The 11,399-nt window shown below is 49.1% G+C and overlaps 1 pseudogene; it reads left to right on the top strand.

Annotated features, from left to right (window-relative positions):
- Window positions 1-1,829: 1,829 nt before the first annotated feature.
- LOC135912377 (uncharacterized) lies at window positions 1,830-9,419 on the top strand (annotated as a pseudogene).
- Window positions 9,420-11,399: the final 1,980 nt, after the last annotated feature.

The following is an 11,399-nucleotide window of genomic DNA, read 5'->3' as shown; positions in this document are numbered from 1 at the left end:
AAAGAGTTTTACAGTATATATATATATATATATATATATATATATATATATATATATATATATATATATATATATATATATATATATATATATATACACCTTGTCCAATGAGCGGATGCGCGCTGTAGGCACGATACACACAGGAGTAATCTTGTCCACAAAAAAAGTCATCGCGCAAACACATTTCGCACTGCCTGCACGCCTCACAGGTTCTAGAGATGATCGTCTAGGCCAGTCTCACTTCGAAAGTGCAGGATTGACTTGATGGGGCGTTGAACATGGTCAGCGCTACTCCACGCGCCTAAAATAATTGATGTGTTGTTTGTCAGGGACCTGGCACACCACACTACGGGGCATCGGCCATGACTAGAGCAGCGCAAGGGATTCGCGCCGTTTCTTCGGGGAGACAACGTCATCGTCGTCGTCTTTGTCATCATCATCATCGTCGTCATTTGTGGCAGCAGCCGTGCGCGTGCAGATGAAGAAGCAGAAGGAGCGTTCCACCCGGTGTCATCTGGCCGCGACTACATAACCCGCAAATTATATTCGTGCAAAAATTACTTGACTCTTTGGGCGTGTGCATATGCGATGTTCTACCTATTACCGACAGAGCTGTTGCCACGGATATTCAATTTGGTGACATCTTTCCTAATAATGCAAAATTACGTCCACACCGTATTCTAGACGGTATATTACAAGATCACCTGAAAAACCTACAAACAAACGTTGTAATTGCTACAAATGCTTCACAATGTGAAGAAAAGTCAGGTGTAGGAATATTTTCCCCGATTCTCGATTGGACATTTTCTCTTCGGCTGCCAGATTTCATACCGATTTTTTTAGCCGAATTCATGGCCGTGGTGCTGGCATTACGCAAATTAGGACCATCAATTACGTCAGCCGTGATAGTTACTGATTCTTTATCATTGTGCTCATCCCTTACTGCTTCTAGTGATTCTCGCGTGATGAGGACATTTCAATCATTGGTACCTGGTTACTTGAGAAGCGTGCGTTTGATTTGGGTGCCCGGCCATAAAGGACTAATCATTAATGAAATTGCAGACTCTCTAGCCAAGGCATCGATAAGTGGCCCGATTCTTCCTTGCTGCCCTTTGACTGCTTATGTAACTGCAGCTAGATTTCGCAGGAGTATCATTATACAGTCAGTATCAGGCTCCGCACTTACTAACTCTATGGATTACGGACATCTCCTGCACCCTTGGAACAGAGATTTTTGCCGAACACGGAAAATTGAAGTGTCCATCACGAAGCTGTGCTGCCGTATACCTGCATTGAACTTCTACCTCCACAGGTCTGGTCTGGTCCCCTCACCATTATGCTCATTCTGTGGCGAAGCGGAGACAATCGATCATTTCTTGTTGTCTTGCAGACGTTTTTCTATTATAAGAAAACGACTACTTGAAATCCCGCTTCGCTCTATTGGTCTGACTTTATCAGTGCCTGTGATCCTATCTTTTGGAGCCTCCATTGTTGGGTTCAGCAACAGAAATGTTTGCTTGGCGATCCAAAATTACCTCATTGAAACTAATCGATTTCCATGTTAGATTGATCGTTCTCCCTCCCAACCATAGCTTTCTTTTATTTATTATCTTTTATTAATTATTATTGTTATTATTATTATTATCTTATACCCGGTTTTCATCTGATTATTTCTTTTTTTCTCCAAACACAAAACGTTTATTTTAAACTCACATGCCCAAATTGTTAACTCCCTTGTTATCATTATTATTTTAGGCACCTAATTAAACCGCCCGCTTCTTGGCCAATCCCCGACTGTGGGTATGTGCCACGGCCACTCAGGACAACAACAACAACAACAGCAGAGCAGGTAGCGGTCGTCATGTCGGTCGCCACGCAAGACGAGCTCGACGACGCCAAGGTGGCCGAGCTGCGTGACCTGTTTTCCAAGTTCGACGTGGATCGCTCAGGCACGGTGGCGTTCGAGCACGTCGACGAGATCCTCCGAAGCGCCGTCCGCGTCATCGTCGAGTCTGAGTTCAAGAAACGCGTCAAGAGCACCGCGCCCGACGACCTCCAGCAGAAGGTGGGCTTTCGTTTTCGCTTACAGAATTGAACTATATAGCACTAACCCTGTCATGGCCAAGGGCAAAGGAATGATTACATAATTGCGATTGCACTGGACATGTGCAATTCTTATAAAGGAACCCCACTCACTCCAGCTTTCCTCACTCCTTCATACGCCTCTTTCGCGTTCTTTTGTACGTCTGCCCGGTAGCACTTTCTAACTTTGGGTATGTATAGTCCCCCACAGTAAAGGCCTTCATTGCAGCGATTAGTCCGCAGGTTACTTTCAGTTAGACGCAAAGGCCAACGGGGGAATGGTACAAAAGGCGTGCGAGCTGCGAATAAACTAACAGGAGAAATTGTAAAGCCAAGCTTTTTTCGCTAACTACGCGATTTGAAGTGTCCTCGCCATGGTCGCGTGCCTTAGCGGGTACAAGCAGTCGCTGCTTCCACCAGAAGCGCACGAGATTTGAGGTCAGTCTCGTGACGCAAGCTCGATGAAACCCTTCAGGGAGCATTACGTCCCGCAGCCAGCCTTGGCAAGCGAACGCTTCGTGAAGCCACAGTGGTGGCCCAAAACTTGATATCGTGTGTCGAGATCATAGAGCAAGAATCGAGATTTGCTGAGACTTTGGCTCCCAGGGGCTATGCCAGTCGTTTTTGTTCGGTGCGCGTTTGTTCGGCTGCCCCACCATGGCTTTGCCTGCAGAGCGGGAACACTAAAAGCAACCACGCCCTGTGACGTGCGATAACGCGTTTGGCCACCCGGTCCGGCTTCGGTTGCGTTGCGGCATGCTCCCTCCTACTATTTTTTTCCTTCCTACACGTGTTTTGTATCAGAATCTCCGTGCAGCTCTGTGAAAGGTACTGGCGCCTCGGTCAACGAGGAAGGCGAACACATCAAGATGTATCCGTCCGCGCTTTGTCGTCTGCTACCAGCCCCTGAGCGTTCGCCCCTGCACAGGGGCGAACGCTTGCCTTAATAGAGAGTTTTAGAATAGGGGCCCCAATATTTTGGGGCCCCAAAGAGCTTTGCGGGTGTTAGCGTTGGGGCACGCAGGAGTGAAGAGTTTTAGAATAGGGCTTTTCATTTGCGGATAGCGTCTTGCGCTGAGAGCGCCACTACGGCGTCTAAGAAAAACGATTAAAAATAATTAAATGAAATATACGATTTTATTATATGAATATTAATTTTGACTTGCGTGTATTCGCGTTTAATTACAAGTTAGAGGTTATTGTTCAAGCAGCAAACAATTGTGCTTAGTTTTGAGCAACAAAACCAACTTTACGTGCCTTCACCACCCAAGCTTAGCCGTGTTAGGCCTACGAGCCATAAAATCCACACTCGAATTCGGAATCAGCGGCGTGTAATGAATCAATCTTCATAACACATGCTAGTTGAGAGAAAGCGATAACTGCAGTCACTTCTCCTAGCTTGCGAATTTCACGCGTTACCGCGAATCGAATCCGGTTTGGTGCTAGGTGAGAGCCGTCGCTTCGATGGGTGCCGCCATGTTTGTTGACGCAAAGCTTTTGGGAACGCTATTTGAGCTCCCGCTAAATCGGTGAAATAGCGTTCCCAACGCAAAACCCAAATGCAGTTCGCGTCTCGCGCATGCGCTGTGGCTTCGACGCTATTTCTTTGGGGCCCCAAAACGTTTGGGGCCCCTATTCTAAAACTCTCTAATAACCAACACCGCGTCGTCTGCGTAGCGTCTGGTCTGCGTTCGCTAGTCAACGTAATCGCGTACAGTACACGAATGGACAAATAAAATAATCATGAAGTGAACAAAATTGGCTCGCGGCTGCTGCTGCCATTCCTAATCCAGTGTTTTCACAGACAGTTTCTGCTAGTCATCGAGCGAGATGTGTTCATGTTAACCTAGTGCATGCTTGACACTGGGCTGGTTAATTCAGTTAAAACACTTTGACGGGCTAGTTGGTTCGATTCCATCATAGAATGTGTAAGCGCGACTGAACAAGGACGTAGAAAGAAGCAGACACACAAAGACAGCGCTGTCTCTGTGTGTCTGTTTCTTTGTATACGTGCTCGTTCACTGACGCTTACATATTCTATCATTGCTAATTTTGTTAGTAAGCGAATCTGTGTGTCTGTTTCTTTGTACGTGCTCGTTCAATGACGCCTACATATTCTATCATTGCTAATTTTGTCAGTAAGCGAATCTTTAAAAGTTTAAAATGCCGGTAAAGGTACTACCCTTACTTCGTACAGCTATCTACTAATTTACTATCGCAATCGGTGCTTCGCCTTTCGGGCGTAAGTGTGACTTTTAATGGAATATTGTCGGGCAGTCAGCCAAATGAACGCAATAGCCACGTCATGCCATAACTTTAAGGGAAACCGCACAAGAGCTCGTGTCGTTTCGTGCTGCTCTATGTACCTTTCATTGCCTTAATTTATCCTTCGCAACGTTACACCAACCGAGCTTCGCGTCGACGCTTTCTGTACATCCCGCTCGTTTGTGGCTGTCACCGCTCTCGCGCGCTGTGCTTTGTGCCCCACCCAGGTGCAGTTCCCAGAGTTTCTGGACATGGTGCAGAAGTGCACGCGCGTTCAACCCTCAGACGGACCTGCAAGACGCGTTCCGCGTGTTCGACCGCGACGGCCACGGCTTCATAACGACGGCCGAGCTGCGTCACGTGGTCACCACGCTGGGCGAGCGCATGACCGATGAGGAGGCCGACGAGTTCATCCGGGAGGCGGACCCCAACAACGAAGGTCAAGTCGACTACGAGCACTTCATCAAAATCATCTCCACGCCAGTGTACGCTGCTGTCGAGCTACTAATCTCACATGTTTATATACAGTGGGGTACATTGTTAAAGGGAACACTCTAGTGCGCGGCTCCCGTTTTGCTCGCGCTGTAGCTGAAATTGCCTGCTGACGGCATGCCAGTGCACACGACGGGAGGGTAAAAATGTCGGCAGCCGCCACCCCTCACGAGTGCGACGCGATGCGAAGGATTGTTGCTTAGTCAGAAGAAGGGCTGTCAGGAATTGCGTTATTTTCTTCAAGGAAACGGCGGCCGCAGCAGCGCTGGCACCTCTCCACTGACCTCTTTTCTCTGGCAAATGTCACGCTGCGGAGTCATGACAGAGTTCGCGTGTATTTACGAAATACCGAAGGCGAGGACTAGAATAGTAGCGTTGAAAGCAGCCTTCATTCTGGGGCGCTGTTTTTCATCAGATTGTGTTGCACACGTTATGCTGCTGCAAGACTCGTGGCAAAGAAATGCAGAAAGCATCGACGATGATCGTTAATCTCATCGAATAGTGCGGACGAACAAACGCGCAAAGACGTGTTGTAGCCGTTATAAGTGCCTCTAATTTCCAGTAATTCGCGAAATTTGAGGGCAGAGATCCAGGGTACCACCTCGCCCCCTGCCGCCCCAAGACAGGCGCGCACTTACGTGCCGACGAAATTGAGCGTACACTGCGCCCCTTTGAAGTTTAGGGATGTTCAACAAATAGCGAGGCTTCGAGAGATGCCGTTGTGGAGGAATGTGGAATCACGTGTAAGAGTCGAAGAACAGGTATGTTGGTATCGTTGCATCTTTCGTTAGCGGTGTGACGACCAATGTAGGAAGTGAGGGAAGGAACAGCCCCTCTCACATTCATTGCCGCGACCATCACTGCAGACCGATTTTCAAAGGCAGACAAAGTATCAACAGCACTTCCCATAAGCGCAAAGAAACTAGAGAGATAATCGAGAAGCATGCAATATGCAAAGCCGGCGATCGCTCTGTAACTGCCCCTACGCTGTCACTCTCTCCTAAGTAAGACCAACATCCAGACACATGATCCTTCCGTCGTAATGCCGCAAGCGAAATCCGACCACATCTCACCCTCCCGTCTATTCTGTTGTGCCATGGCGTGGTATATGAGCATGACCTGTGTGCGCAACAAAACTGTAAGTCAGCGCTCTTTCCTCTCCTCTCTCTCACTTACTACGTGGGTCGTCGCGCTGCTAACCAAATGATTAATTTAGCCACAAATCGAGCCAGGAATCGAGCCCACGCCCTCGCGCTCAGCGACCGAATGCCATGGCTACTGTGCCACCTTTGCGGGTGCTTCATTGTCACTTCACTGTGTGTCGGCGTATATTCATTACTTCAACTACTGTCACTTCATTGTCTTGTGATGGTTACTTCCGAGACATAAAGAGCGGACCTATAGCCACTATGCTTGCTCGTGCGTGTTTCCACGCGCAGCCCACCGGACCAGTATGGCGTGCCGCCCAAGAAGAGGCCTCCGCAGAGCACCGAACTGCTGCAGCCGGGCCCCGACAGCCTGGTGCCGAGTGCGTCGGACGTGCCGGCGCAGAGGGCGTCGGTGAGCGCGGTGACCGAGGCGCAGACCGCGCTCGGCGAAGTGGGCGCGCGGCGGCCGGCGAAGGCCGCGCCAAGTCCGGCGAGACGTCGGCGCCGTCGTCCAAGCCCCGCAGCGACGACAAGTCCGGCAAGGGTTCGAAGAAATCCTCCGGCAAGGCGCCCGTCCCGGGCTCTGGCAAAGGGTCCACCTCGGCTTCGGGAAAGGGATCCGCGGAAGGATCCAAGAAGTCATCCCGGAAAGGGTCCGGCACCGGCGACACTCCTGGCGCCGCTTCTAGCACCAGTGGTCCTCCCGTCGAGGCAGTCGTGCCCGGCACACCAGTCGAGAAGAAGGACGGCGAGGTGGCCAACAAGTGACAGGGATGCCTGTCTCGAGTACGTGTTACAGTCCTTACGATCGCTGCCCCGAAAGCGTGAGGATGTACGCTGGCCGGCCGACAATTCGGCCACATGCGCTTACGCTTCCCTTACTCCGGTCGCCTGTAACGCAGCTGTCCAGGGCAGGTTAAGTTAGTGTTGAGGAAAGGCTCAGCAACGCGGGAGACAAGGAATCAACTGTTTAAGTGCCCAGATACAAAAATGTACCTCAAGAGCATTGACACGGAAAGGAGGAAGTGGTCAGTAAAGTTAACAAACGAGTACACAGTCACCAAAGAGAACATGAGGGATACCGGCACGGTACTTGAGATATACGAAAGTTGGATACAAGAAAAGTCAATTGAGATTTACAGATGGCAAGCGAAATATCGGGGGAAAATATGAAACTCCATTTAACACACATATTGAAATCTTTTGTGAAAAGCAATCGTGAAGTGGTTATTGAAATGCTATGAATGTTCCTATTTCATATTCCTGCGCATTTGGAGAAAAACTAGCATGCACGCAATAATGCTACGCAAGGTGACGCACGCTGCGATCATACCAGAGAGATAGTTGGCGTTGGCACGACATAAGCGTACGTGAGAGAGAGAAAGAAAGAGAGAGGGATATAAGGAAGGCAGGGATGTTAACCATTCAAGAGTCCGGTTGGCTACCCTACTCTGGGGGAAGGGAGAAGAGGAAGATAGAGGGGGTATACAGACTTGCACGGTGTTACGTTTCGTCTACGACGCGCGGTAAAGCCAGCGCGGATGCAACGGACGGCGGGGCTTCGTTCAAAGCGGCGGACATTTTGGCCCGTTCGGAGCGGCCGCGACGCATCCCCGCCGAGCGCGTCCCGGCGTGTTCAGTGCCACGTGTCTTTGTGTGTGCGTGTGTGTGTGTGTGCCCACGCTTGTCAAAGCGCGGCAGCCGGGGAGAGGAGCTCCCCCAGTGTGAAGCGAGGAGGTCTGACCGGCGCCGGCCCGGCTGATGCGTCACCTCCTTGTCTCTACATGTCTTTCAGTCCGTCCGTCGCCGCTGTCACGTGGTGTCGTCCCGTGACCTTCCTTCTTGCCCGCGACGCCAAGAGTATAAGAGCAGCTGCCCCCGGACGCCAAGAGAGAGGCTCCGATTTCTTCTGTTGAGTAACGTGCTCTCCCGTCTCTCTACTTCGGTCGACCTGACCGCCCGCTCTTTGCGATGCTAGAATAAACAAGTTGTTCTGTTAGTAGTCGACTCATGCTTTGCTGGGACCTTCGGATGCTTCCAGTGTGCCCCAGGCCGCCAGGCCAACGCTACCCTTGGGGCTTGCGACCCATTTAAAACAACGGGCGCCAACGGTCCGGTTGCAACAACGGGTGTCAGCACTGAGGTTCCAACAGCTGGTGGCAGCGCTGAGATTCCAACAGCCGGTGCCATCGGTGTGGATCAAACAACGGACAGTACTCGAGTCAAAGCGCATCCGTGAAATTGAGCTGCAGTGCTGTGGAGACCAAAGTCCGACGCCATGCCATTGGTCTCGTTGTTAAATTGTTTTTAAGTCTGAGCTGTTGGGCAAGATCTTAACAGAGCCCGGCAGCCACCTTCGTGGAATTCCCGGAATGCTTGCAAAGGAACCTTCGCGCTAAAATTTGGACGGTAACACAAAGGGCATTGCCTCGCTCTATTTGAGGACCGAGCTGGCGGCCTTGGGACGAAAGCAGACAGTTGTAAGTGTTCGCAACAGGTTGAGGCATGTGTCTGTTGCAGCAACAATCTGGAAGTGACTCGGCACATTGTAGTGTGATGCCAACATACAAAGAAACGTCCACTTTCCCGAAGAGCTGGGATACGATGCTGATTAGAGCGTTATTGGCCAGCGGTGGAGATAACATTCGAGTTTCGTGTGGGAAGGGCAGGAAAGTGGTCGAGCCTGGGGTGTTACAGTGACAGGTAACTTTAGAAGTTCCGCGACCCGCTGGACTGTAATTAGCTCAAACAGGCTAGGTGACTATTTGTGACCACGCCATTTCGAAGGGCATTACATTACAAATCGTCATCAGATATGAGCGCAGCTTATATCTTTCATCTGTCCTGAAAACGCGTTAGGGTATCAAGAACTGACTTCTCGCTGGCCGCGCATCAAAATGCTCACGATTTTTGAACGACTTACTTTTGGTATGAATGACATCTACCGAAAGGCGTTTAATGCAGGAGTAGCGGTTGACTATAGTGTTCTATATGATGCGCATTGTACCTCCTGCAATCTTTTATGGGTCTGGATTATTTTGCAGCGCTTCTAAGTGGGCCGACAGCTGCGCAAGACAGATATGCCGCTTTATCTCCGGCATCCCCACTCAGATATCCCGATCACTCATTCCGTTATCTAACTTCCTCAGTGAAGATTAGAAGGTTCTAGCATGCTGATTCAGATGGTCTGCTCTGCCTGTTTCGTTAACAAAGCCTTTTCTCTCTTTGTTTTCTCCCTTGCGACGTCCAGTTGCGTCGCAAGGTCATCGAGGCAGCGCAACGGAAACTGCGGCACCGTCAGGAGGTCGTGTACCGTGCTGAGACCATGGCCGATTCCGCGGCGTCAGCCGTAGTGTAGTCGACACTGCCCTGTGATACTCGGGAACACCTCCCGAGTACAGGGTTCGTCAGAAATAAATTTGGTCACTCTGAACTCTCAGCCGCTGTTTATGATTGATGACATAAGTGCAGAGGGAATGAAGCTCCATGATGGCATACGTTATTGAACGGGTGTTACGTGTCTGTAGCAACCCCGACAACAGTTGAAATGAAGGTGCTAAACCTAGTCTCAGCGATGCTTTATAGGTGTACTGCACCTGGCATGCGCACTTGACACTTGGGAATGTGTCCAAAAAAAGTGCTAGTTTTGCTTAACACATCACAAGTTGCCACATGCTTTCAAAGCATGTATGTCGAAAAGCTTTCGATAAGGTTTCGCACAAGAAACTACTTCATAAACTCAGTTTTATTATAAATAATAAACAGATATTAACATGGATACAATCGTACCTATCTGATCGCCGTCAGTTTGTCGAACTGCATAAAACTTGCTCCAATTACGTTCCTGTCGATTCTGGTGTTCCCCAGGGATCCGTCCTCGGCCCCCTACTGTTTTTATTGTTTATCAATGATATTGTTAAAAACCTGTCAGTACGTGTTAGGTTATATGCGGACGACTGCGTGCTGTATGAGAAAATAAGTTCGACTGATGATCAAATTAGGCTGAATAATGATTTTGCAAAGATAGTTTCTTGGTGTGAGAAGTGGCAAATGTCAATTAACTTTGAAAAAACCGTATTTATGAGAATAACACTTAAAAAGATCCCTCTTCTATATTACTACACTGCTAATAATAATTTTCTTCATGAAGTCACAGAATATAAGTATCTAGGTCTATGGATCTCTGATAATCTTTCTTGGACCAGGCATGTCGACTATGTTTCAGCAAACGCTCTCCGAAAGCTTTTTTATGCGAAGCATATTACGAGGGCTCAACCCAGCTCCTCAGGCGCGGCGGTGACCATGAAATCACGTGACACCGTGACGTCACGACAGAGGAGTGCGAAGCATATTACGAGGGCTCAACCCAGCTCCTCAGGCGCGGCGGTGACCATGAAATCACGTGACACCGTGACGTCACGACAGAGGAGAAGTGGCTTTGGCTCAACTCTTGCAAGACGGGCTGGGTGGGAATCGAACCAGGGTCTCCGGAGTGTGGGACGGAGACGCTACCACTGAGCCACGAGTACAACGCTTCAAAGCGGTACAAAAGCGCCTCTAGTGAATGCGGTGTTGCCTTAGAAACGCGCTGTTTCTAAGGCGTGCGTCTCTTGCTCAGGCGCACATTTCGTTGCCGCGCCGAACGCTGCTTTGCTCGACGCTCACCGCGTCCAATGCGGGGCGCGTAGTCGCTGCCCTGTAGCCCATTGTCTTACACCCCTTGGCGGGTCGACGGGAACGCTGTCGCGTTCCACTCTTGAAGGCGAAGAAGTAATGCATGAGTTGTTTCTTCGTCTAGCCGAACCAAATATAGCCAAGCAACAGCAGTTCACCAGGCTAAACAGTGGTTCAACAACTAAAATAAAGGCTAGTATGCTTCGCATCCTGGGCTTAACCTTACCTAAGCCACAGCCATTTTTTCTTACGACGCTCGCTTAAGCTAGCAACTCCTGGTACACGCCTCCTTGCCTACAACACTATTATTAAACCAATCTTAGAATATGGAGTAATTATTTGGGACCCTTTTACAAAAGTAAACATAAATAAACTTGAAAGAATCCAAAAGAAAGCAGTAAGGTTTATATATAACACTTACGGGCGAGCATCAGTCAGTGACCTCCTCAGAAAAAGTGGTTTACCCTCTATTCCTAACAGAAATCGCATATGTCGCTTGAAGTTTTTCTATCAATTAATAATAATTTCAAAGTTGACACCTCCAATATCCTTATCTATTCCTTGGGGTACCAAACTAGAAATCGCCATTCTCTTTCTATAACACCATTAAATCCGCGAGTTATTTGTTTTAAATATTCCTTTTTTCCAAGGACCATCACTGATTGGAATAACCTCACGGATGATGTTGTCAGACAGACATCATTACATTCATTTCAAGAGCATTTGAATTGATTGTTA

This window comes from Dermacentor albipictus, chromosome 6 (genome assembly GCF_038994185.2).
Source record: "Dermacentor albipictus isolate Rhodes 1998 colony chromosome 6, USDA_Dalb.pri_finalv2, whole genome shotgun sequence".
Classification (NCBI taxonomy): domain Eukaryota; kingdom Metazoa; phylum Arthropoda; class Arachnida; order Ixodida; family Ixodidae; genus Dermacentor; species Dermacentor albipictus.
The sequence above is the reverse complement of the archived record's forward strand: the minus strand, read 5'-3'. Positions and strand labels throughout refer to the sequence as shown.